The following is a 13,870-nucleotide window of genomic DNA, read 5'->3' as shown; positions in this document are numbered from 1 at the left end:
CTCCTGCCAAGTTGACATTCTGCATCTTTTGACATGTACTGCCAGTTATTGCAGTAGATTGTGGTTCTACTTTCTGCTACTGCTTGCTTTTTATTTCCTGGGTGATGTCTCTGAGTTACGGATTAAGGGTAGAGTGCCACAAAGTTGCTGTGTTTCATTACCAGATGCTTTTGAGAAGGGGGTGGGGGAGGGGCATCGCAGAGTGTCCCCAATATATCACTGGTGGAGAAAGTTCCAGAAGCAGTTTGTCACATGCAGTTGCCAAGTCAGGGGGCGTTGTTAGGCTGCGTGTTTTCTGCTTGCCCTTGGCATGTGGAGGAAGGTGATGTCATGAGCGTGGCCCTGAAACAGGAGTCCTCCTCAGCCAGGAGTAATGTGTAAACCATGCAACCAAAATAAATGACTTCATTAAGTCTATCATCACTGAGCAAATGGCTAGTATGTCGCGCTTCAAACACAAATAACAGCGGCTCTCAGAGCTGAATCGCAGGGCTTGTGCGTTTAGAAGCTAAACATAAAGCATCCACCTCATGGACCCCCTCCCCTGCTTCACATTAATCCGCCATCTTTCCAGAGGGTAGTGATAACTGCATTATTCCATACATTTATCAGAGCATGTCTGTGATACATATTTTTTACTAAAACTTGTGATTAAATGGAAAACAGAATAAATGACATCGGAGAAGGTCTTGCCACTTGCCTCACAAATGTATTTACCCTTCACAGTTCAAATATTGTGTGTGTGTGTGTGTGTGTGTGTATTTGAGAGAGAGTGTGTGTGTGTCTGTGAGGGAGAGCATGAGAGAGAAAGAGGGTGAGAAACACAAGAGTGTTATTCACCCAGAAGTAATTCTTTATTTTTCAACATGCACATTCATCTCACAGAAAGCGGGAGTGAAATCGATGTTATTAACCCTCCTCGTTCCCCGTGACCCCCCCCCCCCTCCCCCCACCCCCCCCAGAGGCCCTTTGCCTTGATGAAGGAGAGGAAGCGAAAGAATCTCCCCTGATTATCATACTGAGGGGGATTTTCTCTTATGCATGTTCTTGTGCATTCAGGACTGATCTTCAAACTGACAGGGCCTCTTTTCTTATTTTCTCTCTGTCTCCCTCGCCCCCCTCTTTCTCTCTCCGTCTCTCTCTGTCTGTCTTTCCCTCTGCCCCTTCTCCCCCCTCACTCTTTTTCTCTGTCTCTCTCTCTTTCTCCTCCTCCCTCTCCCTCTCTCTCCTCTCTCTCTCCTCTCTCTCCCTCTCCCTCTCTCTCCCTCTCTCTTTCTCTCTTCATAAGAGCCTCCTCCAGAGCCATTCCGGTGCACGGGGAGCCCATTGCCAATGAGGCCTGGTTATTAGGGCTGGGATTGAGTGCAGCCGAGCGGGGCTGGAGCTCCGCGCGGGCCTGTTGCCGCGGCGCTGGGCGCGGGAGATTGCCTGTCTCTGCCGCTAATTGCTGACAGCGGCTGAAAGGCTGTGGCGCGGCGCGCCGTAATTGGTCGGCTGGACTGAGACGCGTCGCCCCGCTGGCCGCTGAAGGCCTGGGGCCCCCTCTGTTTGGGGACGGCGGAGGGGCTGCGGGCCTAAGGAGCGCATCGCAGCCCCCTGCCTCGTAATATTCTCTGGCAGAGGCGTCTCTCTGTGTCCGGCTCTCTGGATTTCACATTACAGAAGCGATTGCCTTGTCATCCTGGCAATATCCCAGCAAATTGAAAAGAATGATGCATTTATTTTCTCGGCGGTTGGCTGAAGCCAGTTTGCAACCATGGGCATCGTTTAGGTTTCTGTGTGTGTCTGTGTGTGTGTGTGTGTGTGTGTCCTTGATGCTCCTTGTAAGAGTAGTTCAAGAGAACACACCCCCTATCAGCACTCTGAGTGCTGGAAGACATTTGCCAACAGGTTCTTGTTTACAGATTGCTGCTGAGTTGGGAGGGGCTGGAGTATTTAATAAGCCCTGTGTGGTTTGATCTGGAAAAGATCACTCCTGCTCCACCAGCACCTCTTGCCCTGAATAAAGTTCCCCGGAACACAGCACCGCTACACTATTCAGGTCCAAATTCCCCGAGGGGTTGATTAGCAGTGAATTTCAGTTCGGTTTTTATTTTTCTGTGCTTTTCTGTTGCTGTTTCTGAGAGATTTATTTTTCCCCACTGGGCATGAACTTCTCAGTCACTGCTCATTGGAGCCATGGACGTTTGCACATTTGCATTCTGTGTGTGTAAGAATTTCTACTGAGGCAGTATTACCTCATTCGTTTTGAAACATTAGACTGAGCCAAGATTCTGTGTTGCTGATGTCACATACTCGGTTGATTAGCGTGGTATGGAAACAATTACCTTGTGGGGGAGGGGAGGTGCCGATGCAGGCCGACAGTTTTAGAAGTTAATTAGCTAATGGAGGATGAAAGGACAGGCAAGTGACAGTGCTTTGCATGAGCTCAGACAGGATGTGAATCTGAGTCGTTTTCTGGGATTCCAATGGTCATTTCCCGTTTTTTTTTTGTTCCTTTTTGAGTGTTTTATGGATCTCTTTTGAGTCCTGGAGCACCTGCAGCACACAGATCCTGCTCACAGATAAGCTTCGGCTCTAATTGGGTGGCTGGTTATGTGAAAAGACTTGTTCCTCTCAATAAGCCCAGAAACACTTACACAGGGCTTACGAAGGGAGTGTCTTGGAGGAAATGTAAATTGTGTATATCACGTTTTCTACAAACCCCAGCCTGTTTTGGATTCCTCCGCTCCTGTGTTTTCATAATTGCCTCCCTAGAACGTCTCCCTCGGCGACTGTTACTCATTTTGTGAATGTACTCCTAAATCTTCATGCGCCTGCTTTGCTGGGTGCCTTTCCCCCCGGGTGGCCAACATGGAAAACACTTTACAGATTATCCAGCGCTGTCTTCTGTAGTTCTCATGTTCCTTTGACCAGCTGCTCTGCCGTAACACCGCACCTCCCCCGACCCCCCCCCCCCCCCCGCCCAACCACGTAACGATTCAAGTACATTTGAGCCGAAACAGGTTTTTCTGAGTTCTCCTCACACGGAGCTCGCACCCTGATGTTTTTTCTCCTCGGAGAGCAGATTGGTTTTGACGTGATATTTCTACATGAGAGGAGCTGTATAAATGTCACCCTGATTGATGGCTGCTGAAGGGCGCGTTGGCCGTGTGAAGTGTGAAGATCTGTCTTCTGTCTCCCGGGCGTTTGGAAGCTCTCCAAATTCGTACTTGACGTCTTTCAGACTTTTTGTTTTAGAGTCGTCCCGGAACGCTGACACGGAAAAACACGTCGGGCGCGCACTCAAAAAAAATCGCCGCGCACCTGACGTCGCAGGAAACGGCCGAAAGGGTAGTCTGCGCCGCGCTCGTCCATCCTGCAGCCGTCGCCCGGCGTCCTGTGGCGCTCGTCCCAAGGACGCTTCTCAAACGCTCGCGCAGACCCTCAGCAAAATGAAGTCGTATTTATGACAGTGCTCGTAGATTTACGACCTGCATGCAGACTCTTGCAGCCTTGGGTTGGGTGGAGAAGCGCTTCAGACAAACACACAGTACTAATATATGCTAAAACATTTTGTTCCGCAAAAGAACACACTCAGCGCTCGTGAATTTTCACAAGAATCCACAGGATATCAAAGGGGCAGTGTGCAATAAATACTGAGAAGGGCGCACAATAGATTAGGCAGGTCCTCTATTCAAAACTCTTTGTTTTTCCTGGATGTCTTTGAGGGCTGCTAAAATATGAATAGGGATTAATGCACTCTTATGCTTCTGTATTTTTATGGAAAAATGTTGTTTGAAAAATGAGTATGTGAGCATGCCCCAGTTACAATGTATACATTGGTTTTTATAGCGCACAAGCACATAACTCATTAGACATTCCTGCGATTGTTTTTGTGCTGATACTGAGAGTGTTAGAGCTTTGGCTGTATGTGTGAATTTCTTGTGAAGGGCTTTGGCTCTGGCGCTGTGCTCTATAATGGGCTGATATGTGCGTGATGTTCAGCGCTGAGTCACTGTGACAGTAAGAGGTGTTACATGACATTGGAGGGAGAGAGAGAGTCTGCAGTTGCTTATTAAACCCATAATGGATCAACCCTCTGTGTGCCTTTCTCTGTTTTTCTCACTGTGACAAAGTGCTGTCGAGTCTCCCTGCCTGCAGAGATGTAATTATGGGCCTATCTGATTGTGAGGAGGAAATTGGATGAGTCAAGCCCCTCCCTGTGCGGATTAGAAAGATGGCTCCTTTGCCATGAGAGTGTTAGCCGGTCCCCACTATGACCGGTCCCTGCTATGACCCGCCCCCACTATGACCGGTCCCCACTATGACCCGTCCCCACTATGACCGGTCCCTGCTATGACCGGTCCCTGCTATGACCCATCCCCACTATGACCGGTCCCTGCTATGACCCATCCCCACTATGACCGGTCCCTGCTATGACCCATCCCCACTATGACCGGTCCCTGCTATGACCCGTCCCCACTATGACCCGTCCCCACTATGACCCGTCCCCACTATGACCCGTCCCCACTATGACCGGTCCCTGCTATGACCCGTCCCCACTATGACCGGTCCCTGCTATGACCCGCCCCCACTATGACCCCCCCTCGCCGGAGAGGAGCGGGCCGACGCGGTACCAGTGTGGTCTCGGGCTGCTGTTCTCTCCCTCCTGTGGGAGGACCCGGCTCCTGTTAACGCCCCCCTCCCGGCGTCCCTGTGGGCCTCCCACACCTGTGAGGAGCGTTCCTCTCCATTTGTCTTCATCTGCTCCGGCTCCCAGGAGCCGCTGGGGACGCCACCCCATAAAAAGGGAGGTCCAGGGAGGCCCTTTTGAGCCTGTCACGCTGTGGAGCCCCCAGAATTACGCTTGTATGCACATGCATGTGCGTGTTCACATCCATATGCATGTGCGTGTTCACATCCATATGCACACACGTGTGTGTGTTCACATCCATATGCACACGCATGTGCATGTTCACATATCTATATACACGTACATGTGCGTGTTCACATCCATATGCACACACGTGTGTTCACATCCATATGCATGTGCGTGTTCACATCCATATGCACACACGTGTGCGTGTTCACATCCATATGCACACGCATGTGCATGTTCACATCCATATGCATGTGCGTGTTCACATCCATATGCACACACGTGTGCGTGTTCACATCCATATGCACACACGTGTGTGTGTTCACATCCATATGCACACGCATGTGCATGTTCACATATCTATATACACGTACATGTGTGTGTTCACACATCCATATGCACACTCGTCTGTGTTCACATCCATATGCACACGCATGTGTGTGTTCACATCCATATGCACACACGTGTGTGTTCACACATCCATATGCACACGCATGTGTGTGTTCACATCCATATGCACACACATGTGTTTGCACATCCATATGCACACGCGTGTTCATGTTCACACATCCATATACACACGCATGTGTGTGTTCACATATCCATATGCACTCGCATGTGCGTGTTCACATCCATATGCACACACGTGTGCGTGTTCACATCCATATGCACACGCAGACACTTACAATACAATAAGCTCTTATATAGCGCTCTTCATGCGTACATCCCAGGGCGCTTTACCTATACGGACACACACAAACCTGCTCATAGGTGCACACGCACACACACCCATACATGCACTCTCTGTCTCTCGCTCTGTCTGTGTCCCTGCCCCCCTCTCCCCCCCCCCCTCTCTCTCTCTCTCCTGTCTGCGAGGCTTTAGTAAAGACAGGCTCTTTCTGTCAGGCATCTCGGGGGAGCTGAGAGGCTGAATCCGTGGTGCTCTCAGTAGATGGAGTGATTTATAATGTGTTTCACATTCCCTGGTGTGGCTCTGACTGTGAAGTGGAGCACATTACGTTTTTCACTGCCTTGCAAACGTATTGGAAAATCTGTCCCTCTCCCTTGTTTAATCATTCTTAACATTAGCCAAGCACATACTGTGCTTGCCCTGAGTATCTCCCCACTGTTTTGTAATCCAAATCATTCATGACTGCACAGGTAGGCAGAAATAAGGTTCATTTCAAATGGGTTTAATTTCCTTCATGATTATTGTGCCATTGGCAGTTGTTAGGTGCAGGAATTTGCTTTCTCTCATTGCCAAGAACAATTACAGTCCTGCCTGCATAACCCAATATCGTAATTGAACAGGTTATCATTACATCAAGGGATCGCAAATATCCCTCTCTAATTATGGCTGGTTACGGTGTATAATAACTGAGTGAAGTAATAAGCGAACACATTGCACGTAATTATCACGGTAAAATATCAAGTCATTAGCAGTTGCATTTTGATGTTTTGAGTAGTACTAATGGTGTCTCAGACCTGCTAGCACCTTATAAGGCTAGCATGAGGACATGAGGTTTCTCTTACCCTGATGAACACCAGGCCAGAACAGACACCAAAGAACTGCCCACATTAACCCTGAGCTCCCCAGGCCAGCACCACTGAGAGTCACTGAAAATCATTCATGAGGAATTATATTTGGTGGCAAATTTAGATTCACTGCAGAAATCCCGTCACTGAAGAGAAGGCAGGGGGGGCAACGCAGGGCAGGTTGTATCAGGACCCTCCTTTTAAAGGACATTTTTTGAGACCCCTGTTTTTGAGGGTTTGCAGATTTCCTGTGGGGGGACTGTTTAGGTCCACGGCGCTGCCCCCCCCCCCTCCGCTGTTTTCCCAGCTTGAGCTTGTTTAATCCTGGAAGGGCGGGAGAGCCCCTCCTGTCAGCACCGCGCAGCGGGGGGCTTTCCGGCTGTACGGCACATTAAACAGAGAGCACCTTTGTCCTGCTCCCCTCAACCTGAGAACAGGAATGGCAGCTCAGTACATTACGATTCACAGTGGGGGTGTGGGCCAAGCCTTGGGGGGGGGCGGCTCCTGTCCGCAGCTTCACAGCGACCCGCTCCAGCGCTGTAAAATGACATGCACCTTCCTCCTGATGGAACCCAATCACCCGCTAACATTCGGGTTCGCGCGCCGCATAATGAGATTCACACCCGGCCTCTAATGAGGGCCCGTGGAGGAGCGGGGCTCTGATTGGTCCAGGGCTGGCTCGCTTCTGGGCGCTGAAGGTCACCCCCGGCTCGGCGCCCCGACGCGCGGCTCGGGTCCTGGGTGAGCGCCGCACGCGGGGGTGACGGATTCCGTTACCCATCAGCCCCGTCCCGGCCTGGTTTTCCCCTCCTCTCTTAACCCCTGGCTCTGGAGTGACGTCGCTCGGGGGGCTGCGCCAGGGTGCCCTGTCAGTCAGGGAAGCTCGCGAGGCGTGGCTGCGCTGCGCACATCTGGCGCCCAGCTGTTGTGCCTCCCTGCGCGTTGCGGGCTGGCTTTTGTGCGACTCGTCTGCTGCACCTCTGAACGCTTCGGTGCCCACACGCTGCACAGCAGACTAATCCGTGTCACACTAAAAGCCTATCGGTTTTTATAAGTGGTCCTCAAAGGATTTTCATTTTTTATTTCTTGGGGGGGGTGGGGGTGGGATGGGGGCTTTGAGTTTCCACATCACACGCGCTGCAAACGTCTGATTTCTTGTACTGTGGGCATGATCTGTAAAGAAAACCACCTCAAAAAAAAATCTGGCTGTACAAAATCTTCTGCATGACATTACTATGCTATAGTGTATTTAATACTTTAGCGCTGATTTAATTTGCGCTGAATGTACTGCTGTGAATGCACAGCTGTCAGTTCCGCAGGGGAAATGAATGTGTGAGCCTTTGTAGATGTGAAAGGGTCACGGCAAAGTCGAGGGAGCCAGGAAGACTTGGCCCCTCTGGAAGGCCTGCGTCTCTGGCTCTTTTCTGCAGCTGTGAATCTTTTGACGGCGTGATTTGAATCTGTTAGCGGCCGTCAGAGGGGACTGCCATAAGCCTGCGTGTCATCTGTCAGATGCCGTGCGTGTACCGAAGGTCTGACGCTACAGCGGGAGCCATGGGGGGGGCGCGGGGGGGGGGGGGGGGGGTTATTTCTAGCCAGCAGCTCTTGACAATGTCACCTCATGGTTACCTCATCAGTGAGGAGGGACAAGCTCTCGGGGACTGGAACAGAGAAACCCAATTAACCAGCATCTATCTCTGCCGTGGCAGCAGGCTCGTTTTAGCCTTTTTACCTTTTTTGTACCTCATCTGTCGGGAGAGGAAAAAAAGCGTGGGGGGGGGGTGGTGGAGAGGTGTGGGAGGGGTGAGCGCTATTATTTATTCATGCACTCAATTTAATATTCATGAATTTGCCGGGACTATCTGCGGATTCGCCGGGCGCAGAGGAGGGAATTTTCTGCTCCTTTCAGCTCCAGTGAGCCCAGCTGCAGCAGAGGCGGTGTTTTTCTCTCCCCTCTGTAATTTACACAGCCGATGCGTGGCAGGCTTCAGGACTGACCGGCCTTGTTTATTACGGATCTGTCACTCAGCTAATGGGGGAGAGGAGAGCCAGGCGGCGCTGATCACGTGGCCGGCCGTGCAGCCGGGTGGGCGGGGCTGCTTCCTCTCACACAGCAGGCCCTGGACGTACCTCCCCTTCCTCCCCCCCGGTCTGTCTTTCGAGCCGCGCGCTGGATTGATTTTGATCGTTGCGTGTGGGAGAGCCGCTCAGCCGCTCAGTCGTTACGCTGAATGATGGATTCATTTGACCTCGGAAGTGTTTGCGCCACCGTTCGCTCCTGCACTTCCGCGTCTGTCACCTGCTTCAGAGCGTGCAGAGGAAGATTTCCGCCTTTCTGTTTATTTAATTTTTTGAGCCGGGACAGGGCCAATTATGCTCAGTCCATATTTGTGATGCTCTGAGCTTCATGTTTATTTAGTCAGTTTGCATCCACAGCTGTTGTAACGGCCACAGATATCACACGCAGCGGCCCTTTCTATGGTAATAAAACAATGTGAGTATCTACAGACATACCCAAAGCCACTCTGTAACCAGAAAGTGTGCTGAGTGCTTGTTCTGCATTGTTGTGGTGGGAATAAGAGCGAGCGTGTGACCAGCATGCTGTGTGAGTTTGTGGACAGTGTGGACTGCAGTTTCCCTGCAGAGGAAGAGCGCTTTGATTGTGTGGGGGAGGGGGACCGAGCTATTTTGTGAACAGTCTTTGAGCTTCGGTGGGATGTGGTCTCCTCTGAGGCCCGGATGAGACACAGGCCCCCGCCCGTCCTTTATTGCCAAAACAGAGCCTGTGATCTCCAGACTGCGGCGGCGCTCTGTTTACCCTGCGTGCACTCAGCGTGTCTGAGGAACAGAGCAACGCCACACGCTCCCTTCGACTGCGCTCGGCCTCCATGGCTCTGTGCGGCTTTTCGTCCCTGACGTCAGACAAACACAGTGCCCGCTTTCAAACGCCGCTGGTTTTTATTTCCAATTAATTCTGAAACTTTTTTTTTCCAATAAGGAAAGGTTACATTTCTTACAGTTCAGTCATGTCAGGGAGACAGCTCTGGTGTCAACAAAGGGCAACTTTTTTCAGTTGAGGTAGCAAAAACAGCCCTTGCGTGGTTTAGCCACAGTCCAGGAAAACCGGTTGACTCTTCTGAAACTGAAACGGACCGCGGGAATAAGTTTGTCATGGCGACCGCATGGGACGGCTGCCGTGAGGGAGTGAGCTGTTCGGGAGAGTCTGAGGAGACAGCGCGGGTGCAGTGGGGAGGTGCGGGGGAGGGGCGGGAGGGGATGTGGTGATTAAAATGGGTTCCTCGGGCCTCTGAAACCTTATGCAGGGGGTCTGGGCTTTCTTTGGGCTGAGCTGTGTGGGTTGGGGGCTGGTAGGGTGCTTTTCCCAGAAGTCTCTGCCTGATCCCCCAGCTGTCTGAGAAATAACAGGCAGGGAAGTGCATTTTCATCTTAATCTGATCCTAATTTCCTTCGACAGTCTGAAGGGAAAATCCTAGATGAAAGAGTTTAAAGTTAAATTAATAGGTAATGGTGCTCTGTGTGTGTGTGTGTGTGTGTGTGTGTGTGTGTGCGTGTGTGTGTCTTCTCTCTTCATGTATTCAGGCTCATGGTTCTAAAAATGTATTTCCAGGACGGTGGGGAGGGGAGCAAGTGTTCCTGACTCAGTGCCACACAGGAACAGCTGGGGCACACTCTCCCAGCGCTGCCAAGACAGCCATTTAGGCTCCCATTAAAAATGAATGTTGGAGGAGAGAGAGAGAGCAAGGGAGGGAACAGGGAGATAATGCTATGCTTTAAAATGCATTACAAGTGTGTTACTATTTGTTTAGCGGCACATAGGATTCTTTTGTGGCAGGGTATTTTTCATTTGCGCTTTTGAATTTCGATGTATGTGAGACATACAGAGAGGGCAGACACTCTTGTTATAAATATCTTGTTATAATGCTCGCCCATTTTAATTTTAATTTTAATTTGGGGAAGAGAAACCAGTGCTGTGTGAGTATCCTCTGAGCTCTTCACTGTTATGCTTTGCCTGAGCCCCCGTCGCTGTCACGCTACCACAGACAGCAGAGTGAGAGAGGCTGTACTCCGCTGACAGCACATTCTGCCAGAGAGAGAGAGAGCAGCCGTTAGCCGAGCGACGCTCACGCCGCGCTCTCTGTCAGCTGTCCCAGTGCACCCTGGGACCACAGCATGGCCCAATGCTCCGGTGACAGCTTCCAGGCACTAAGGAGCAGGGTCAGCCTGGTTTGCTCATGAATGCGTGTCACCTTGCCTGCGCGTTCTTCTTTTATTTTTCCGTTAAGCAAAAGTATTCCCCTTTTCACCCTTCCAAGTGTAAGGTTATTCATTTACATGCGTGATGTTTTAATCTTGTTTAATCTTTAATGCTCCTTTAATGCAAATGGCCAAACGGCCCGGGACCCCCCCTCCCCCCAGCCCGCGCTTTGAGGACGCAGTCCAGCCTCTGCTTAATCTCACACAGCTTGATGAGCGGAGCTCTCCAAGCGCCCCCCCGTCCTCTATAACGCTGTGTTTCATTGAGTCCATTATGAAGCATAATGTGCACTTAGCAGCAGCCTGCTGGACATGCGTCTCGGTGCTGTTCCGCGGTGTCAGTCTGTGTAGCCGGCTGCATCCTCGGGGAACGCCAATTTACTGGAAATGCAGAGGAGCGCCCCGTACCCTCTCCGCTTCTTCTCTTTCCTGTTACTGCGTTCCCCCCCCCGCTCCTTACGCAGCGCGCCCGCCCGTCCTCTGCCGTTCCCTCGCCGCCGCGCGCGGCTGCTTGGGCTGTTGTTTCCGCTGCTAATGAATTGCCACAGAAGACGGGTGAGTTTGGCGGGAGAGAGAGAGAGAGCGAGAGAGAGAGAGGCGGCGGAGGTAGTAATGAGGTAGAATAAATCACCAGAGCACATGCCTGGGATCAGAATCCTGCATCAGCGTTGTTCTGGCGCGTAGCATTCACACGCTGTCTGCACACTGCACCCCCCCCCCCCCGCACCCCCCAGCACTCGTGAGACTTCAGCAGCTCAAACCTGCACATTGTTAATGAGCTGACAATTAAAACCCTTGAAAAAAACGAGTGCACCTTTTTGCCCAGGGAAGGCAGTGAGAGGGGAAACTAGTGTGCAGCTCCTGAGCGGGTTCTCAGGTAGGAGCTGTTTGAGGAGTCTGCGGTGTCCGTAGGGGGAGGAAGAGACGATTGTAAAATGGCTTCTCAGTCCTCTGCCAGCCATTTGGCCTCGTCGCTGTGCTCCGCCTGCCTGCTCCCTGCCGGCGCTGAGGGAATCTGAGGCTCGGCCCGACCTCTCCCAAGTTGCTCGCTGACCCTTCAGAGAGCTGGCGGCGCTGCCAGGCGGGTTTGGGCGGGCGGGGGGGGGGGGCGGGGGGGTGGGCCTGGCGAAGCGGATGAGCATGAGTCCCCAGCGAGCCTCGCCGCTGGCACAGATCAAACGGTGCCCGACTGCGCCCGCCTGGACGCCAGCCAGCGGCCCCTCTCCCGGCCCCCAGCGGCCCCTCTCCCGGCCCCCAGCGGACCTGCGGACGCGCTGCTCTGCCAGCTCTGTCTGCTATGTCTGGAATTTCCCTTTCTGCCCTCGCTGCGAACGCTCCGCCATCGAGGGCATTCCCGGCTTCTAATTAAGCCCCGGCCATCACAGGCGTTTCCAACGCGGCGGCCCGGCTGGGTGTGATAGAGCGCACGGCGTTGGGGTTCGTGTTAGCGGCCCGGCTGGGTGTGATAGAGCGCACGGCGTTGGGGTTTGTGTTAGCGGCCCGGCTGGGTGTGATAGAGCGCACGGCGTTGGGGTTTGTGTTAGCGGCCCGGCTGGGTGTGATAGAGCGCACGGCGTTGGGGTTTGTGTTAGCGGCCCGGCTGGGTGTGATAGAGCGCACGGCGTTGGGGTTTGTGTTAGCGGCCCGGCTGGGTGTGATAGAGCGCACGGCGTTGGGGTTTGTGTTAGCGGCCCGGCTGGGTGTGATAGAGCGCACGGCGTTGGGGTTTGTGTTAGCGGCCCGGCTGGGTGTGATAGAGCGCACGGCGTTGGGGTTTGTGTTAGCGGCCAGGCTGGTGTGCTCGGCTGTGTGGACAGGGCTTATGACAAGAGTTTCATAACCAAGGAGCGTTTAAAGGGTCAGATAGAAAGGGCTTCAGTGATTACGGTGAAGCATAATGTAATGAAGCGGGAGGAGCTCGACTGGACGTGCGCTGGAGTTTCCGTGCGGCTCGGTAGTCTGACAGTGTTTCGCTTCCGCAGCGTAAACGGGCCTGTTCCACTCACAAATCCGCACTTGTTGAAGTTCTCTTTTTTCACTTATTGGCTTTGCTGTTTTAAAAGTGTCCAGTTTATTTCTCATAAATTGGCAACTGAAGATAAGCACGTCCACAGTGGCGCATCTGTTGGCCAAAGCCCCAGTAAGAGCTGTGATTAAACTGGATGATTATACAGGCATAAACTCAGATAAAGCCAGCTGCGCGTTCTGAAATGGATACCCCCTTATTGTCGGTGTTTGTATAAATATGTCAGCGCTCTCCTGTGAGTCAGTGATGGGGTATGGGGGGGGGGGGGTTGCGGTTCTTACCCCTCCCTGTAACGATGAGTAGCTTCTCTAAGTGCTGTGTTGTTTGGAGCTCGGTGTTTACACTGCCAGCGCCTCCTGTAACCAGATTAGCCTGGGATCAGACCTTTGTGCCAGATAATCCACAGTCTGGCCTGGTGTCTCACCCACCCACCCGTCCCCGCCCACAGGCGGGAAGCTGGCTCTGCCGGGGGGGTGGGGGTGGGGGGTGGGGGGGTGGGGCACCATCTCCACCTCTCCCCTGCCTGGGGTCCCTTCGGCCAGGCGCTCTGACGTGTCCGAGGGGGAGCTGGGGGGGGGAGGGAAGACGGATGATAGCCGGGGTCACAGAGCGTCCAGAGCAGATGTGTCCCGGGGGGAGGGGGGGGGGGGGGGGGGAGGGGGGATTGGAGGGGTTGGAGGGGTCGTTGTGCTTTTCTCGCCCCACGCACACACTGAACAACCCTGCCAATGAGAAGGCCGTCCTTCACCAGACCGTGACGGGAGGGAAGGTGGAGGAGGTGGGAGATCACTGTGGAGATAGAACACTTTGCTGTTTTGCTGGATTTGTACAAAGACACGGTTCAAATTGTCTCCACGAAGTCACACAGGCTTCATGTGCTGGGAGTGGAAAACATGACCCGGTAACAACTGGGGAAAAAAAACCTTTTTGTTTTTGGAAGCAAAGTATAGCTGCACTCTCTGCCAAGGATTTCACAAATCCTAATCCTCTAATGGCCTTTGCAGTTGGTTGTCTTTTTTTTCCTTCTTTTTTTAGATTTTGTGCTGAGCAGTGCTTACCCATTTCTAATCAGTCAGAGGTCCTTCAGTGTTCATCCAAGTGGCTGGGAGATTGACTCTGAAGGATTCCCCTCCTCTCTGTTTAATCAAAGGTGAGCCATTCACAATTAGCTG

General features: G+C 52.5%; 1 protein-coding gene across 3 annotated transcripts in view; it reads left to right on the top strand.

Moving 5' to 3' along the window:
* Positions 1 to 13,870, top strand: part of LOC118214774 (neuronal acetylcholine receptor subunit alpha-7) — a 77,597-nt gene that overhangs the window by 42,487 nt on the left and 21,240 nt on the right. The window contains exon 12 of one of the 3 annotated variants that reach the window (XM_035394985.1): positions 13,734 to 13,848. The exons of the other annotated variants lie outside the window; for them this stretch is intronic. The gene's annotated coding sequence lies outside the window, so the exon portion shown is untranslated. The remainder of the gene's footprint in view (positions 1 to 13,733; positions 13,849 to 13,870) is intronic. 3 annotated transcript variants of the gene reach the window in all.

This window comes from Anguilla anguilla, chromosome 16 (assembly GCF_013347855.1).
Source record: "Anguilla anguilla isolate fAngAng1 chromosome 16, fAngAng1.pri, whole genome shotgun sequence".
NCBI classification, from domain to species: Eukaryota; Metazoa; Chordata; class Actinopteri; order Anguilliformes; family Anguillidae; genus Anguilla; species Anguilla anguilla.
This window is presented reverse-complemented; position numbering and strand designations above follow the sequence as displayed.